Source organism: Chelonoidis abingdonii, chromosome 3 (assembly GCF_003597395.2).
Source record: "Chelonoidis abingdonii isolate Lonesome George chromosome 3, CheloAbing_2.0, whole genome shotgun sequence".
In the NCBI taxonomy this organism is placed as follows: Eukaryota; Metazoa; Chordata; order Testudines; family Testudinidae; genus Chelonoidis; species Chelonoidis abingdonii.
Window position 1 is genome coordinate 178756567 of NC_133771.1, and position 6186 is coordinate 178762752.

A 6186-nucleotide genomic window follows, 5' to 3' on the forward strand; every position below is an offset into this window, starting at 1 on the left:
TTTGAAAAATCCGGTTTCCTGATTGGTCCTCTGGTCAGGTGTTTGGTTCTCTTTGTTAACCCTTTACAGGCAAAAGAAACATTAACCCTTAGCTATCTGTTTATGACATCATTGTACTAATACATCATAAAGATATTTCATATATTTGAAATCTTTTCTACAACTTCCATGTTGGCTTTCTGCTGGGGCCACTGTTCTGTTTTGACTGTAATGCTATGTTTGTTCAATAAAAGGATTCCCAATTAATTTATGTGATCACGTGGATCTACTTCCAGGGGTTGCCATTAAAAAGTCCCTTATACATAATTTTGTGTTGGATTCTGCACCTGTTGAAGTCAATGGGCGTATCACTATTGATATAAAGGAGTGCAGGATTAGCCTAACATGAGGTGACTTCTGCCAATACTATTTATTTGTATTACTGCAGGACTAGGAGCCATGGATTGGATTCCATTGTGCTACCACTGTATAAACACAGAACACAAAGACAGTCCCTGCCCCAGAGAGCTTGCAATGAGTAAAATGATAGATTGGAAAAGAACCCAATTCCTTACTTTTTCGTATTAAGATTATTACATATATTGCTTGACCATGTTTATCTCCAGTTACGCCAAGAAGCAGTAAATGAAGCATAGATTGAATACTTCAAGAGATTCAGCTTGCCCTTGCCAGCCACTAATAAACTAAAATATCCTTCTTCCTCTGTCACCTGGTTGTCCCCAAAACACTGGTGGTGGATTTTGCAATGTATTATCGGGCTGCTCAAAACTGTTAAACTATACCACATGAAAACACAAAATGGAGTGCCAGAATTGCCATTGTGGCCACTACAGCTGTTGCCTCATTGGCATTGTGCATGCAGGGGAAAATGCCAATGAACAAATCAACATCTTAAGCTTCCTATAATTTCCCTTGTTCCTAGTTGTAACAAACTGCAGTCAAACTGCTGAGAACAGTGTGACTTTGCCAACAACCTCGCCATCAGGCTGGAAACAAAATCGTACCAGGATTCAGCAGACAGGACACCAGAATTCCACATCTCCCTGCTCTTGCTGATAAAGAAGTCCTTTCCGGAAACAGTGACTGAGGAACAGATCCTTAATGGAGAGTTGCCAAATTACAGCAGATTAGGATCTGGCTCTAAATGTACGGTAAATTGTTTAACTTGCCTATCCAACTAATAGCTGTGTCTTTCAATTGCAGCAGTCAGAACATGACAGGTGTAATGGGGCATACAGACCAAGAAGGGGTTAATGAGAGCCTGTTGGTCCAATCAGCCCCACCCTGTTACACCTGTGTTAGGTGTCAAGTGTGGAAGGAGGAGTTAAACAAGGAAGAACTCAGTTTACTAGTGGTTGACTGAGAGAGGATTTCTTGAGCTAGTCCTGTAAAGGAAGGGCTGGCTGGGGTCAAAGTTCCTTGGAGCAGGTTGGCCTGGTATGGGACCTTTTGTTCCCCATAACTAATATTTCCCTTTTGGGTGACATAGAGAAAAGTCAGTCTGGGAAAAGATGGTGAGATAGGCGCAGTTGCAGACAATGGTAGGAAGAAGCTCAGGAATACAGAAGAGTCTACACAAACATATCTGCTCCATACAGAGTCCCTGGGCTGGAACCCAGGGTAGAGGTTGAGGCAAGGTTCCCAGGGTAGTGGGGTGAAGACCCCAGAGCTGGAAAACTTCCAAAGCCTGAAGTTGGGCTAAAGCTCTGGCATGATGCTGCCAGACTATTGGTCTGTTGACTTGGTTTTCCCTGGAAGAAGCAGGACTAAAAGTAACATGGTTGGAAAGTTGAGTCATAGGAAGAGACAGACCATTGTAAGGCCAGACTGACTGTGAGCAGGGGGAGCTAAAGGAAAAGAGGGGTGTGTGCCTGTGGTGAGTAGACTTACACAGTAGGTCACAAATTTCAAGCTCTAAATAAAATTTCTGACCCATATAAGCAAAATGTTCTGTCCTTGCTTGTCTGTGCAAATTGTTGACATCTTCAGTGTTGAAACTGAGGTTAAAGGAAATTCTGTGGATAGGATATAGAAAAGGTCCCTACTCCAATTTCAGGCTCAATCAACCTTAAAACGTCAGGAGCTCAGGGGGTGTGAAAAATCTACACCCACAAATGTTGAGGCTGTGCAAACCTAATCCCCAGTGCAGATGCAGCTTGGGGTTGACCTAGCTTCCGTTGACCTGCTACCATTGTTTGGCATTGCTACAGTGCTGGAAAAACCCCTTCTGTTGCTGTAGTTTTCATTTGTGCTACCAGGTTACAATGGCATATCTACAGCACCATGGATATGCCACTATAGCACCCATAGTGTAGACGTGGCCTTCATTAGGGTTGCTGTTGCACGTTAACAAATCCACTGTTACTTGTAGTGGTAAAAGGTTGGGAGCTACAGTAATAGCACAGGTGGTCTGCTTTCTTAAGGGCTTTTCTTCTTAGTGGAAAGTGTCTCTGCTTTTGTATATTCCACTAATATACAAGCTAATAGTGCTGTTTTTAAATTCTACAGGTCTCAAGCTCAAATTACTGACCTAACATTACTCTTCAGAAAGTTATCAGAGGATCAGTACCTTTTTCCCCCAGTAGATATTGTATATGACTTTTTTTTTTTAAATGCAATTTCATCTTGAGACACTGGTGCTGCTGGGTAGACTTCAACAAAACGGAGAAGATTCTTATACTTTCAGTGCCCTGTCTTCTTGTTAACAAATAACATCCATATCTTTAATTCATTAAAGCACATCCATGGCTTTCTTTGCCCTTTTGTCTAACATTTTCTGATAGTTAAACTGGTTTCTTTTCCAAAAGGAAAAAATAATCTGAGATTTTTACAGTTAAGAACTGGGAGGAAGCTCATTAGGTCTGTTTAGCAAGTGCCTGTTTTGATGGATGAAACAGTAGAACAATTAGAACAAATGGCAGTGTAAACTTTCAACAGAAAGGAAAAAAAATCTTAACCAGTTTTTCACATACAGGCTCCATGAAGAATATCTATTCTGGGCAGAATTGGCAGCTGCAAAGTGGCCTGAGTAATATATTTTGATGAGCCCACAAATGAGTAATATTTCCTTCCAGCCAGAATTCCTTCTTAACCCTTTAGTTCCAGCCCTTACCCCAGCTCTTCCTTCAAGTCCCCACCAACCCCCTCCTTTATTTCTTTTTTCCTCTCAGGGAGACGTTGTTGTGAGGACTCTTTCTCCATTTCAGCTCACACGATTCTATTGCAATTCCCCTTGGTTTTTCAGTGTATATGATGAGCAATATTCTATCTATCTTGGGTACTTCATGGTCCCCATTACTGTTTGTTTGAATGCCTCTCAACCTCACTGTAAGATAGGGCAGTGCTATTATCCTCATCCTACAGAAGGAGAACTGAGGCAAGGAGATATTAAGTGACTTGCCCAAGGGCACACAGGAATAGAGCTTGCTGAAGTGGGGAATAGGAGCGGGTGTTTCTGATGACAAAACATTTTTGTCATGAGTATTTCCAAATTTGCTTTCATTCTGATTTGGAACAAAAGCGAATGTACTGAAACTTCTTAGTGAATTGGAGATCCCCAAAAATTTCATTTTTGGAAACACAGAAATATGGTGTTCCTGAAACAAAATATGTGAAATTGAGGTTCTTGTCCCTTTCATGGCTGCTATTCACTGAAGCAGTTTGGTTTGTGGAGCAATCACTTTAGCTGTATGTTTCTGCCAAAATGTTCAGCAGTGAAGTAATAGAAAGTACTGACATTGTAATCATCAGCTTTAGGTTTCAGGGTTAACCCCACAGTGAGATGAATGAGGCTGTTCACACCTCTCAGAACCACTGTTTCATGACATCACTGTTTCATTAACATTATTTTATATTATAAATATACAAAGTTATTTATATATAGCTCCTTTCTTTACAATGGATATGCTATATCTCCCTTTTACAGAGGGGAAACTGAGGCACAGATGAAGTGGCTTTCAGAAGGTCACACTCAGTTGACACTGTTCATATTTTCAAAGTTATTTTCACCAACATAAGAGCTAAAACCATTTCTTTTAAAAATGAAAGCTTAGATTCTGCAGTACAAATTTGCAGCAAGAGGTAGATTTCCAATTTACTTTGGGCACAATATTTGGTCCTTAATACCTAGAGTGATAAAATGTGAAAAAGCACCCCCCTGAGCGATGCAAGTTTCAGCACTGTAAAATGGCATTGTAGACAGTGCACCAGCACTGGGAGCTGTACTTCCAGCTCTGGTAGCTACTCCCCTCATGGGGGTGGGTTTTTTTACAGTGCTAGGAGAACTCTCTCCCAGCACTGGTGCTGCAACTGCACAGCCACATTAAAGCGCTACCCCGGCAGCGCTTTAACGTTGGCAGTGAAGACATGCCCTTCATGTATGTAATCTAAGAGTGGAATTTAAGACATCACTCGAGACTGTCAACATAACTGCTAGTAGTTTTACATAACTGAATGACATAATTTGATGACTGTATCAAGAAGGATCAGAAGAAGTGAAGAACTCAATGTTCTTACCAAATCATAACTATAATAATCATGCAAATAAAATACAGCTCTACAGTCAAGTAAAGGATTAATAACAATCGGTTATTATACTCAGCTCAAAATTCACAATCTCAATACATAGGATGTCTGGAATCTGTTAACTGATTTTTGAGAGTTAATTTTCATCTGATAAGGATGATTGTGTGCCTGGTAGGATTGTCCCCCCACACCCCTCTATAGATCTCTGGTAGTAAAATCTCATGTTATAAAACAAGTGTGTATCAGTATTATTCACTTTTGCAATAAATTGCCTTTAATTCCCATTTCATAACTCAAGCAGTCAAATGTGATTTCCATTATGCTGCCAAATACTGAAAAAGGTTCATTCTGAACATTCTTTTGTGTGTCTGTAAGCAGCGCCTGTAATAGATGATTTCTGGATTAACACCATGCAGGTGACTGAATGGTAAAGATGCAGAGCCAGATTCACTCTGCCCAGCACAAACAGCTGCAATTTGCACCTCTTTGCATCAGTGAGATCCCAAGCACTCAAGGGGAATTTACTCTGGTAGGAGTTGCTACTTGGGGGGCAGCTGTAGTTTCAGTCAGAGACTTTATAGGAGCTGTGCTGGAGGAGGCTTCCAAACAGATGCACTGATCCAACGCAGTCCCTGGCCTTCTCTGCTCCCCAGCTGATACCCAAAGAGTGGATGGTATCTCTAAGCCCCCTCCTCCCAGCACAATGTTGTCTGTGGTAATTTTGTATGGTCACGACCTCCCTATCTGGCATACTTTCTGCTTTGGGGCCCCGTCCCTCCATTTATGTTGGTGGAAGCTTACATAAGCCAGGGCGAATCTGGCCCAGTGGCAAAGCAAGGTCCCTGTTTAACAAACAATGATCTTGCTGGGGCTAAGGGACTGTGATCTTAACGGTGGGTGGTTCTCAGTAGGCTCTGTTTTTTGCAGCCTGTAGACAGGTCTGCAGAGTTGAAGCCACTCTATATTTCTCTGCAGCAGACTGCAATCAAATAGGCTGAACCCCTTTCCCACCAACAATTTGCCAAGTCAAGGAGACTCTATGCATGCTTGCTACCTCCCCAGTTTCATTCCCAGGTATCCAAGTGGTACAGAATCTCAGATTCTGCCCATGGGTAAGCAGCAGAGTTGGCACTTTTAGGACTATTGCTGGGAAGAGTTCTCACCATCAGGAAACATATCGTTTCTGTGACTTGGCACCCTGACCCAGCACAATTGCACAGGTCTAGTCAGGATCTTTGCTAAGAATGGAGCAGGATTTGGTTGTCTCTGTTCTCAGTGGCCCTATAGAATACCAGTGAAATTTCTCTCTACTTCTCTCCTTTTCTCTCAAGTGCAACAATTTCACAGGCTTGACAAGATATGTAATATTGACAAACTTATTAGATTAGTGCATGCATAAAAAGGTTTCACAGTATTTTACTGCTTAACTCCTTGCATCAAGTTTCCAGTAGTTTAGTCTGAGAGCTAGGATTCCCAGGTGAACAGCATTCAAAAGCGGACAAGGAGAAGAGTATGTGGAGTCAGAGCTCCACCTTCTACCCCCACTGGCAGATGACACTGACCAGCTATGGGGGTGAGAGTATGCTGCACCCCTTAAAGAGGTATAGCAGTATGCATTCTTCCCATTGCACTGGGGAGTTCTGGTTGGCATTTTGGCTCTCT